Source organism: Ambystoma mexicanum, chromosome 2q, assembly GCF_040938575.1.
Source record: "Ambystoma mexicanum isolate Mex_15411 chromosome 2q, UKY_AmexF1_1, whole genome shotgun sequence".
Taxonomy (NCBI): Eukaryota; Metazoa; Chordata; class Amphibia; order Caudata; family Ambystomatidae; genus Ambystoma; species Ambystoma mexicanum.
Window position 1 is genome coordinate 87,768,495 of NC_090924.1, and position 13,182 is coordinate 87,781,676.

Genomic DNA, 13,182 nt, shown 5'->3' on the forward strand with positions numbered 1-13,182 from the left:
ATGACTGCTATCGGACGCCAATACAATTGGCTATCCACCAACAATAAAATACAACTAAAAATTGACTCCCTGACACATAAAGCTTTACACAATGCCGCCCCCAGCTTCCTAACCAACAAACTGTCCAGAAAAACGTCCAGTAGGCCTACCAGAGCAGTCTACACAAACTGCTTGGTGGTACCAAGATTCAAATCTTCCAAGATTGGCGGCAGCAGCTTTCCTGTCAAGGCCGTTAAACTTTGGAACTCTTTGCCATACGAGCTGAGAGATGAGCAACCATACCCACTCTTCAGAAAGAACCTCATCACCTATCTTAATCTGACTGAAAACTAGCACCAACCCCAACTACTGCATAACAGCATACTTTTACCCCAGATTGTAAACTACTGTATATTATGATGTAAATAACTCTTTGAAACCTACTATATATGCTAATATTGTATACTACTGTACACTATGATGTAATTAACTTTCTTGAATGCTATTACCCGCTTATTATGAGCCCCACCTGTTTGGGTCCTCGCGTGTCAATTTATATTGTTTGCCATTTTAAACCCTTGCAAGCCTTGCATATCCTTTTTGCTGCGCCCCGTTACCTCCGGGGCCGGTGCACATTAGAAATTCAATAAACAAACAAACACTAAAAGGAGAGTCTTCTATAGTACTACCCTAGGTGGACATTAGTAAAACTCCCTAACAATATTGGTACACCTCTCCCAATAGCTCCCGCTCACTTTGACCTCTGATCAGTATATGACATGAGGAGAGGGATGGTATACTGATATATGCTGATGGATCTCGCTTTGCGTTAAAGGGTCTGGTCTTCAAATCTTTTTGTTCCATGGGAATACGGGTTTTGTTGAGAAAAGGCGATATCCATATACACTACTGGGGCACCTGAATCCTCTAAATGAAATTGATATTTGCACATACTGCTGTCTTAGTGCGGACATCTTGGGATTTCTGCTGGACAAGAATCAATAGAATACACGGTCGGCTCTATCCTCCCCTCCACGACAGAGCAATCTAGCTTTCCTGAGAGGAATAAGATGGGAAGAATTGCAGGAATGGTCAGCCCATACAGCAATACAGAGAGGCATTCCTCATAATGGGGTCTCCTCTCGGCCTCCGATAGTGAAGCCCTGTCTACCACTGTGATGCTTGAGCTAAAATATGGCGCTGCTGCGCAGTGCATTCTGGGGACTCAGAGCCATAATGGATATTTATTCCATGCCTCAGTGGAAGCTGCACTTGTACACAGATTTTCAGCATGGTTAGCAGTATTTCACTGAAAAACATGTTTTCAACGTTATTCGTTGGTTGTGTTGGTCTGCATGGCTCATCCAAGGACACGGAGCTCGGAGAGGCTAGCATCTGCAGGTGTTGGCTGGTACCAGATAAGGTTTGTTATGCCCGTGCCAAGGTTGAAGATGAGTTATGGAATTGTTTTCCGTGGTGCTTTAGGAGAGGGAAGCGATTTGCTCCTTGGGGTTACCGTCTGGCCGGCAACCAACGGTCGCTCATCAACACGCAAGCGTTAATGCCAGAAGGTTCGAGAAATTTCCACCCCTTTTGAGGAGGGCATATAATGCGGGGCTCTGGAAAGGTCAGGCGAAAAAAACACAAAGACCTCAGTCGGAGGGGGGTCGCCTTGTTCCAAAATACCTGTGGGCTGTTGTGCTCTTGGCCTGGCTGTTACCAGCGTCTTCTAGCCGCTTCTGGCAAGATGAGGGATTCAGTTACGCCATTGGTGATTTATTCTGGTTAGCTTATTATCTTCTCTGTGATTTTTTTTCTGTGTTATCACTTATTGCTTTATGTATGTTTAACTATGAATAAATAGCTGTATAAGAGCACTTAGCCTTTAACTGCATGTGTGGGTGTGAGTCATTGCTTTTGTCTACCTGCGTTCAAAGTATTTGCTCTGCTCTGCAATGCACTGGTGATAAATAACTGTCCGTGCACTCCTGGCGAGCAATACATTTTTTGGCATCATGAACAGTATATTTGTGATGAATAGCTCCAAATATCAAAGAATATGTGTTTGAACGCAGACAGGCTCTGCTTACACATTGCAAGCGAAAGTTTGTTTTCATTTGCCAGTGAGTGTCAGACTGTACTAATCTGTTTTTTGTGTGCATGCTTGCTCGAGTGAAGGAGTGACTGCAGAGGAAAGAAAAAAGAGGTTTTGCAAATTATTGTAATGATGAATAGTTTGTTCAGAAAAAAGGGCGGTCCCATTGGCGGTGAATGCCTGATGTTCTGATTCCAGGGTGGGCAAAGGGCCCATATGATAAGTTGGCCCAAATTTGGGCATGCAGGGCGGGATGAAGTGAACCATGGGATGATAGTTTAAGGGAGGCTGCTCCGGCAGAAGTAATGTTTTGTTTACAGCAGTTTTCAGTAGAGAAGGGAAAGGAATGTGCCGTGTTAGGCAGGCAGGGTTGGGTCCTCCTGCATGCCTACAGAAAGTTAGATCAGAGAAATATGGAGTTGAAAGAGGATATTTTGCGATTAGGGGAGGATTTGGCTGCAGAACGGCAGCAATTACAAATGAGGCTTTTTAAAGACAAGGCTGATAAATATCAGACTGTGGCAGAGAGAGAACAGTCAGAGGGGCCTGTTACAAATATAGGAAAAGACAAGGTGGGGGTCAACCAAAGGAAAGTGGCAGCTGTAATTGCCACAGCAGGTGTAGATTGGGACCCCGATAGGTGGAATGGAGACATTTTTGACTCAAGCCCAGAGCAGCTTGGAAAGTGAGTCAGACTCTAAAGCAGAACTCAATCAAAAGACAGTGACGGCTAAGCCTGTTAGAAGACGGTGTGCCAGACCCCACCCGCAGAATCCTGCAGGCGAGGTTGTGGATTTAACCACGCTGGAAGATTACACTCAGCAGGAGGTTGGGGAAATTATTACTCATTTGAGGCAAATGTCAGGGGACCTTTGCTTACATGAATGGTGAGATTGTTGGATGGCGGGGCAGCAGGGCTATTGGTAGATGTAATATACTCGCCACGCTTCCTGCCTTTGTCAACCGACACCAGTATACAGGAGTCTTAAGAGTAGGGCCGCCTCTTGAGGATGATGGGCAAGCTTCACATGTGTCTTTGTTGCACCTATCGGCCCCGGCATGTAACCGCAAGTATCCTAATACCAAAGACTGGACTAGTGAGGAAAAGAAGTGATACACTTTGAAAGAAGCAATTCAAAAGGTCAGAGAGCATGCTATGAAGGAGCCAATTAACGTAGATGCACCAGGACACATGGGAGCTGTGCCGCATTCAGTTTCAACCAGGAATATGGTGATAAGAACTGCCCCAACCGCATACAAAAGTGTCATTATGACTTTGCTAGTAGGTATGACGGGCAAACCCACTGATGGCGTAGTGGATGCCATCTGGCAACTGGCAGACTTAGGGGACTGGGACAAGATGAAGACAAGACGCGGGAGAGAGAGGGGCATAGGGAGAGAAGAACTGAAGGCAGGAGGCAAGAAAGTAGAGACTCCAGAGTGTCCAGAAAGGACATGTTTTTGGCCTTGTTAAAAGATGGTGTGCCACAAGAAGAAATTGATGGCATTGAAACCAGGGTAATGTATGAACTATATAAATAGAGAGGGCTTGCAGCCAAAGAGCGCTATAAACAGGTGGTGACTAAGACACAGAGGGACACCTCACCTTCAGCCCCTCCTGAGGAAGAAGGGTCTATGGGGATTCCTTCCCCGTACCAGCCAACATATGCTGATTTAAGGAAGGTGGTGAGTGCAATGTTAGAGGTAGAGTCGGGTTACACTCATTCAAAATTTGACTAGGGTTATGGCCAAGCTCTGGCGTCTGCTTGCATAAAAATTGATAGGCGGCCCCATGTTAATGTTAAGATTTTTTGGGGGCCGGGAAATACGCAAGGGGTGCGAGCATTGATAGACACCGGGGCCGAGGCCTCTCTGATTCATGGAAATCCAACACGATTTAAAAGCAGATACTTTACCATTACAGGTCTAGGGGGAAGGAGACCCCCGCAGTACAAGCAGGAGCGGAGATGAAAATAGGCAATTTGACAAGGCAGAAATACCAAGTGTTCATTGTCCCGATACCCGAGTAAATAATTGGATTTGACATTTTAGAAGGATTGACTTTGGGACTTGGAGGTAAAACGTATCAGTTTGGGGTGAGTGCATTGACCTGCACACCCATTACCGTAGGCAAATTGAAGATGCCCCCTGTGCAGGTGTCTGTGGCAACCAAGCGGGTAGCGATGAAACAATACCGCATTCCCGGGGGGCACAAGGACATTTCAGACACCATCAAAGGGTACGTGGCGGCGGGTGTGTTACGCCCTATTACTACCGCGTGGAACAACCCACTCTGGTCTCACAAAAAAGGGGACGGGTCTTGGAGGATGACCGTGGATTACCACGAGTTAAATAAACACACTCCTCCCTTAGTGCCTGCAGTCCCAGATGCCATTACTTTGATTGAGAATGTCCAAAAGTTTGAGGGGACCTGGAATGCAGTGGTAGATTTAGCCAATGCATTTTTCTCTGTGCCAATTGCTGAAGAGTGCCAAGGGCAGTTTGCATTTTCTTGGAGCGGGTGTCAGTACACCTTCACGTGGTTACTTATGTGGTACATACATAGCCTGACCATCTGTCACCGGCTGATGGCAGAGCACTTAGACAAGATACCATGTAAACCTGACATACGAATCTCTCACTACATTGATGATATTTTGATTCAGGGCAAGGATGAGCAAAGTGTGCAAACCCAGTTAGAGGTTATTATGGAAGGATTGAAGAAGGAAGGGTGGGAGATTAACCCAAACAAAATTCAAGAGCCAGCTGAGACAGTAATATTCCTAGGGATTCAGTGGCATAATGGGCATCGAGAGATGGTGCCGAAGGCCCGACAGAAAATACTTGAGTTCACCACTCCAATGAACAAAAAGCAAGCTCAGCAGTTTTATAGGGCTGTTTGGGTTTTGGAGACGGAACATTCTCCATTTAGGGCAGATACTGGCCCCTCTCTACAAAGTGACACGAAAGTAAGATGAGTTTCAGTGGAGGGAGGAGCAGCAAAAAGCATTTGATTTAGCGAAACAAGGCAAAGTGGAATTAAATGTGTCTGTGCAAGACAATTATGCTAACTGGAGTTGTGGCAGAAACAAGACAGGAAACGTGTGCCATTGGGGTTCTGGAATCGTAAGTTGCCTGATGCTGGTAACGCATACACTCCGTTCGAGAAGCCGTTGCTGGCATGTTATTGGGCCCTTGTCGATATTGAGCAAATGACATTGGGGCATGATGTGTTGATGAGGCCTGAAATCCCGATTATGCAATGGCTGCTGAGCTCTCCTAAGACACAGAATAGGACACGCTCAAGAAGCCAGAATAATCAAATGGAAATGGTACATTCAAGACAGAGCAAAATCAGGGAAGGGTGGGGTTGCAAAATTATATGAGCAAGTAGCCAACATTCCACCCTCAGATTACATATCACCGGAATGTCTGAGAAACGTGAGTCTCCTGTGAAATGGGGAGTACCTTATGGCGATCTGACCGTAGAGCAGACAGAGCATGCCGGCTTTACAGATGGCTCAGATCGATATGTGGGAACCGAGCAATACTGGAAGGCGGTGTCATAAAATCCCAAGACTAAAAAGATTTTGACAATGTCAGGGAAAGGGAAGAGCAGTCAGTTTGCAGAACTTTACGCAGTTTACCAAGCATTGAAACAAGAGACCCCTGGTCGATGTCATTTGTACACAGATTCATGGTCAGTGGCGAACGGGTTGGCGGTGTGGCTGCCAACCTGGTAAAAGAATGGGTGGAAGATTCATTCAAAAGAGTTGTGGGGAAAAGAACTGGATATTGTGGAAATGTTATCACAAAATGAAGTCACTGTGTATCATGTGGATGCACATTGTGCTACAGATTCATTCGAACGTTGGTTTAATTCTGTTGCAGATGAACACACCAAGATTTCATCTGTGGATGCAGAGGCTCAGGAGGACGATTTGGAAGGATGGGCCAAGTGGGCTCACGAGAAATGTGGGCACCTTGGAGAAAAGGCTACCATCAGGTGGGCACAAACTCGAGGAATCAGTATTCCTTTAAAGGTAGTGAAAACAATCATTTTGCAATGTCTGGTGTGCCAACACCAACAGCATTGGCCTATCCCTCAGATTGTCCAGGGCATGTTGCAGAGAGGGAAGTTACCAGGTCAAATTTAGCACATCGATTATATCGGTCCTCTGCCAATCAGCAAAGGCTGTCAGCATGCATGCACCATTGTGGATACATACTCTGGATATATGATGGTTTTGCAGTGCAAACGTGCTTCACAACTGAATAACATTAAGTTGTTAGATCAGATCACGTTGCATTACGGTGTACTTTCGCAAATTCAAAGTGACAATGGGTCACACTTCAAAGGCAAATTAATTCAGGAATATTGTCAGGAAAAGAGTATTAAATGGTTGTACCACGTCCTTTACCACCCAGAAGCATCAGGTTTGATTGAGAGAACCAATGGGTTGCTGAAAGAACAGCTGCGCAAATCTGAGATGGCAGTCTAGCAGGCTTGCGTGATCGTGTGTTTGATGCGGTGCAAGTGCTAAACAATAGGCCAGTGACTAATCATGAGACTCCATTGTTGAGATTAAGGACTCCTGCTTTAAAGATTCAACCCAACTCAGAGAGACCCTATTTTACTGCGAAATTACCCTGGGATCTTTAGCTCTCTCTCGAGCAACCCCAGAATCAGCAGGGGTAGTTGAAGAAATCAGATTAGACCTGAGAGGGATTGTTGAGATTGGAGTGCAGATTCCACCTGAACATATAGGATGGATTGTCCCTAGATCTGGATTAGCATTGAAGGGAGTTCAAGTGCTAGGAGGGGTCATTGACGCTGATTACCAAGGCGAGATCAAAGTCATCTTAATGAATAGTGGAGACCAAGTGTTACCAATTCATAAGGGCGATCGAGTGGCCCAGATGATTATTGTTCCTGTTAAGTTGTCCATGTTCAAAAAGGGGGAGCCTCCCACAGTGTTAACTACTCGTGGGGATCGTGGTATTGGCTCTTCAGACAGTATGGCACCGGGTGCAAAGGTGTGGGCCGAAAGACCAAGTGGTACACCGGTTCCCGCAGATGTTACTACATCAGGCAAAGACCAGGTAGTCTTAGTAATGGAACCCGGAAAACAAAAATGGCGATATGTGCCCACAGACAAATGTTGCGTAAGAGAGTGATTTTCAACACTGATATCTCTTTTCTGGGTTTGCCTTGTAGATCCTGTGACTGGCTGGTGTAATTGTGGGACTAAATGGATTCCGTTTGGGAGAGTCAAACGGCATGCTGCTGCCAGTGAGAAATGTCACATCTGTGCCAGTGATCTATGGGAAACTGATGAGCAATGATGTTCGAATGCAGCCCAATGCCGATGACGAAAAGCCAGCCAGACCGAAGAACTGGATTCGTGGAATGTGGAAAACACGTCAGATGCAAGCGCAAACAACATTGATGCCAGCTATGAAAGAGATGTCTTTAGGGCGGCGAAATGCACCGATGATCGCCCAAACCGAGAACATGTGGACGTATCTCTCTCAGTACATCCTGAACATCTCCGATTTCTGCCTCACTGACGTGCCTCATGCAGAAGCTTTGCTGACTACCTGCTTAGTAGCGGTGCTAACGCCGACTCCAATCTTGAGGCACATTTTCAGCGTCATGCACAATGATTCTGCAGTTCAAGATTCCGATGTCAGACAATTCTTTTCAGTCTATGAGTACTGCAGGTCTTGCCAGGAAACAGACAGCAAGTGGAGAAACTTGACACGAATTATAACCTACAATATAACTCAAGGCGATGTGTGTTACTTTATGACCTACATTGCAAGAGAAATTGGCAAATGCCAAAAGCTGAATTACACCAAACAGAAAAATCAAACTGCGTTTGAGAAGAGATTGTGTGCACAAGTTTCAAGCACATGTGCCAATGTGAATAACACCATGACCTGCAATCACACAGTAGTAGCTGCCAGTCATTTAAATCATGTGAAACATTCAATAGGTTGGCTTTTCTCATGTGGCAATATCACATACACATACATTCCAGCTAACATTTCTGGAGGTCCATGTGCCTTAACTCGATTAGGGCTGATGATGTTTCCTCTACACCCAGCAACATATCGGAGCAGAAGATCAACTTTCGAATCGGTGGGACTATCTCCAAATTGTGATCCAAAGGTGCATTTGTTATCAGAGGTTGAGGCATTAGCATTGGCCCTGTCATTAGTGGAAGTTTGGGGTTTAGCTGCTGGAGGCTATAAATCTTTAATCAAATTAGCGTGTCTAGTAGTAAAAGGACGCAATCATACTTCTAAAGCATTAGAAGAGTTGCTCCTTGATAGCAAAGTTATTAGAAAAGCAGCTTTGCAAAACAGGGCTGCCGTTGATTATCTATTGCTGAAACATAATTTGGGTTGTAACGCAGTTGAAGGTATGTGTTTTAATCTGAGTGACCATTCACAATACACTGAAAGTCATATTTGAGGTTAGAGGGATTTAATAGCCCAAGTGTCTGAAGATGGTACTGGGAATTGGTGGCATTGGTTATTTTCATGGATTCCTGATGTTGGGGGTACACTTCGTTACACCTTTGCTTGCATTTGTATTATATTAGCTATTCGAATTGCTGGTTGTTGTTTTATTCAATGTATTCCCAACTTAGTTCTGATGTTTCGTCGGTTTCAAAGACCAGCTCCTCTGCCACTGGGCTATGGAAGGTAAATATCCAAGGGTGGATTGTGATGCTTGAGCTAAAATATGGCGCTGGTGCGCAGTCCATTCTGGGAGCACTCAAAGCCATAATGGATATTTATTCCATGCCTCAGTGGAAGCTGCACTTCTACACAGATTTTCAGCTGGGTTAGCAGTATTTCACTGAAAAAACATGTTTTCAACGTTTTTCGTAAATTGTGTTGGTCTGTATGGCTCATCCAAGTACATGGAGCTCGGAGAGGCTCTAAATCCGTAGATGCCGGCTGGTACCAAATAAGGTTTGTTATGCCCCGTGCCAAGGTTCAAGATGAGTTATGGAATTGTTTTCCGTGGTGCTTTAGGAGAGGGAAGCGCTTTGCTCCTTGGGGTTACCGTCGGTCGACCCGGCCGGCAACCAACGGTCGTTCATCAACTCGCATGCACTAATGCCAGAAGGTTCGAGAAATTGCCACCCCTGTTGAGGAGGGCATATAATGCGGGGCTCTGGAAAGGTAAGGTGGAAAAAACACCAAGACCTCAGTCGGAGGGGGGGACGCCTTGTTCCGAAATACCTGTGGGCTGTTGTGCTCTCGGCATGGCTGTTACCGGGGTCTTCCAGCCGCTTCTGGCGAGATGAGGGATTCAGTTACGCCCATGGTGATGTATTCTTGTTAGCTTATTATCTTTTCTGTGATTTATTTCTGTGTCATCACTTATTGCTTTATGTATGTTTAACTATGAATAAATAGCCGTATAAGAGCACTTATCCTTTAACTGCGTGTGTGGGTGTGAGTCATTGCTTTTGTCTAACTGCGTTCAAAGTTTTTGCACTACTCGGCAATGTACTGGTGATAAATAACTGTCTGTGCACTCTTGGTGAGCAATACAACCACCAAATTGCATTGGTTCTGTTGCCAGTAGATTTCAAGGTGAATAACAGGTCTTGGAATGGCAGGCCGAGCAGTATTCCTTGCAATGTTCTAGATGCCACTCTTGTAACATTTGATTTACCTGAAGCACCAGAAGGACGAGTTGAGTAGTGGCATGTGGCAGGGGAACTCAACCCAGCTCATACTTGAGTTCCTCATGAACACTGTTGTGGAAATAAGCCAAGATTGTGGCATCATTCCAGTCAGACTCTGCCATTAAGTGTTTAAATAGGCAATGTAACTAATGACGTTTCACAAGACTTATCGTAATTCCAGCAGTTTGTGCTCAAAAGATTGGCTCAAATATGTTCTTGAAAGGACATCGCGATATCAGCAGTCAGGTAGGCAATTCGATTGGGAGCGGCTAATAGGGCAGTCCCCTTGTTGCCTAATACAGAGATCTTTGCTTGGTGCTTGGCAAAGTGGGATGTGTGGAACAAGAATTGCATCTGGCATTTGAAAAAAATACAGTTTGAGGATCTCTGTCAAACTTGGCGGGGGCAGGTTGTGGTACCAAAGAAACCATGGCTCCGGGAGCCAGAGAACAGTGTTTAGCTGGATACGTAGGCCATTATTTGTCATCTACAGAGCCTCCATCTTATCCTGTAAAGCTTGTGGGACTTGAACAAGCGACCAGGGCTCAAGAATCCATGCTGCTGCTGATTCTGACAATGTGCAATGGGGCTCCTCAACCTGCCAAGGACAATGCTGGATAGGGAAGACGGGGACAGTGACAATAGCCTAAGTTGGAACACAGCATGCATGAAAGGGGGAGCAGAAAGCTCAAGGCAGACCATATGTGGAATCTACACCAGGTTTCAAGGAGGGAGGCAGAAGACCAGAATTAATAGAAACACTGAAAACAGGAGCTTTGGGACAGCAGGCGCACGATTCTCTGTCATTTTTATATGTATAGGGCGTAAGTGAAGTCAGCTCGGGAACATGGGACAGCACAACTGTGGTATATTGCTTTAATGCTAGTCTTTTGCACCTACAAGGTAGCGGCAGCTGGAGAAGTGAGCTCCCAGAGTCCTTGCGTGGGACAGCCCTAACTGATTGGGTGAAGACCAGGAATCATCATGCAGTGTAGTTTTTCTGATGTGAGCTCCAACCAGGAGTGTGGGTGAGTGTTACCAGGTAGTGACTGTGGGGGTTGAATATCTTAGACTCCACTGGAGTCCACATCCCCAGAGTTTGCTCGGGTGAAAGCTCATGAAAGTTTGTGTGTAGCAGCCAGCACGTATAGACTGGCGCTAAATGTTCAACTCGTGCAGTTGTGTATAAATGATGGCTGTGTAACATCTAGATTCCAGTTTACTATAAAAGCTGATACTCGGGACCAGGAAATGTGTCAACTGCTTGGTTTTGATCCTGTAGAATCCCAAGAGACAAATGGCCTGAGCACAGCCATGTGAGCCTCCTCCAGACTTTGGTGGGGACGCTCTGCCTATCATGGACCAGAAAACAGTGTCCATTGCTACCTTTATCCAGCAGGGACACTGAATCATTTATTCAAGATGTGCTTTTGTGACTCTGTATCTCTCAGGACTTTCCTCTGCTGCATCACTGTAAACTTAGCACTGAATTTACCTGGCATCCTGGCACGGCCGGTGCCTCTGCTGGAAACTTTGCTCAATGATCCATCTGTGTAGCAGACCCATGGTACCATTCTACCAGAGTGGAAACCTACAGTGGCGTGTCCTGCTGAGCTTTCTTTAAACTGGGACCCAAGACTGACCCTGACTAGCAATACCATTGCTCGATCTCATTCTTCAATCACTTAGTGGCCATTCCTTAGCACATTTTTTGTCACAGGGTCCCTCCAATTTGAGCTGGGCAATCAGGACCCTTCCCATGGTGTCAGGTATTTCTGTCCTTGCCTTGCCTACCCAGCATTCAAGCGGCAGTGGATGCTACTGCTCTAACAGCTTGACTTTTCAGGCTCTTCACTGGGATGACTCGGTCGTCGCGACTTCTTTGGCATCTTCTGTTTGGGGTATGACTCACCTGTGGGAGCTGTTCTGTTCTTCCATTGCTGGAGGGCTCCAGTGCCCATCCAGAACTGAACTGCAACCTTCCCACCTGGTGACATCACTCAACCCCACAATCTCCTGTTCTGGGTACTGGTGAGGGAAACTCTTGAACGGGACTGGTGGTTCTACGGATCAATCCGAGGGTCTTCTTTGGAACCAAACTGCTGCAAGGGCCCTGTCTGCAGGCCTTACACTTACCTCCAAAGGTTATCATTGGCCAATTGATTCCTTTAGGTCAATTGACATAACATAGGTACATCGGTTTAAATATGTTCCTGAAGCCTGTATGCTTCCCGAAAAGTCCAGTTGGACTTCTGAGACTTGTGTGAACATTGTATGGTCCTGTGAGACCTATTTTTTTTTATTTTTAACTATATTCTGAACATTTCTTTTATTGTCTTTTTACCTGTATATCTTGTACACAATTCTTATTTACAGCTTTATTTTAAAGAATATATATTTACAGATATATTGCGTGAATCGTCCCTTACTCTGTAATCATTAAAATAATGACTGTACCTCTAAACAATCTCATATCTTACGAATGATTGTCTTGACTTCTCCGACCATCCTACCAGCTGGCGATTTAGGCTCTCAAAGACACTGTAAGCCAAATAGTTTGCAATATCTGAGCCGTAGAAACTACCTAAGTCCAAGAGAAATCATACCTAATGTAAGATCTAGCATAAATAGTAAAACTAAAAAACAAATCAGATAAAAGAACATGAAGTGCCTACCACGTGAACATGTACATTTTCAATACTAATCAGAGGATGTGTAGTTTGTCCAAGAACACAAATTCAGAAGAAAGTGATTAAAGGTCTGTTATTGCAAAATGATTTGTCTCTTTTTGGGTGTTTGACAGACATCCCTCAAATGAAGAAGAAAGATAGGAGTGTAAAGTGTGAAGCGAGAGAACAATAGTGATAGGTAAGAGATAATGGGGAAAAAATAAATGTATTCTTTACCACCCCTCTCAGTTGTCCCTGTAGACCAATTATACCATGTCTGAGACTAGTACCCATTTCAGAAATGGTGAGACGTTTCGATTCTAGCTTGATAAGTCACATAATCTAAATGTATTGTTTTGCAACATTTAAATATTCTTATATTAGGCATAGTGGGTTGTTGGATGCACTTGGCAGCCATAATTTGGTAATTATTTTTATCACATTTCTTTGTGAAACATACTGGTGTCCACCAATGTCTGTACCTAATCTTGCTTTTCTTTATTAAGCCAATGATCAATATTGCATTGGAAGCCATGTTGAAAACGAAAGCCATTGGCCAATGATAGGCATCATAAATCAGAATTTACTTATGCTTGGCTGCCATTCTAGCAAACCCGAATAAAAAGCAGAAAATAACATTCTGGATACAAATACAGATCTAATTTGTAGAGTGGGCACTAGATAGTAGTCCTGATTCTCAGAAAAAGAAGGAAAACTGGTAAGGATG

General features: G+C 44.8%; 1 protein-coding gene across 6 annotated transcripts in view; it reads right to left on the reverse strand.

Moving 5' to 3' along the window:
- Nucleotides 1-13,182, reverse strand: part of ABCA3 (ATP binding cassette subfamily A member 3) — a 1,774,001-nt gene that overhangs the window by 1,178,294 nt on the left and 582,525 nt on the right. The window lies entirely within an intron of this gene.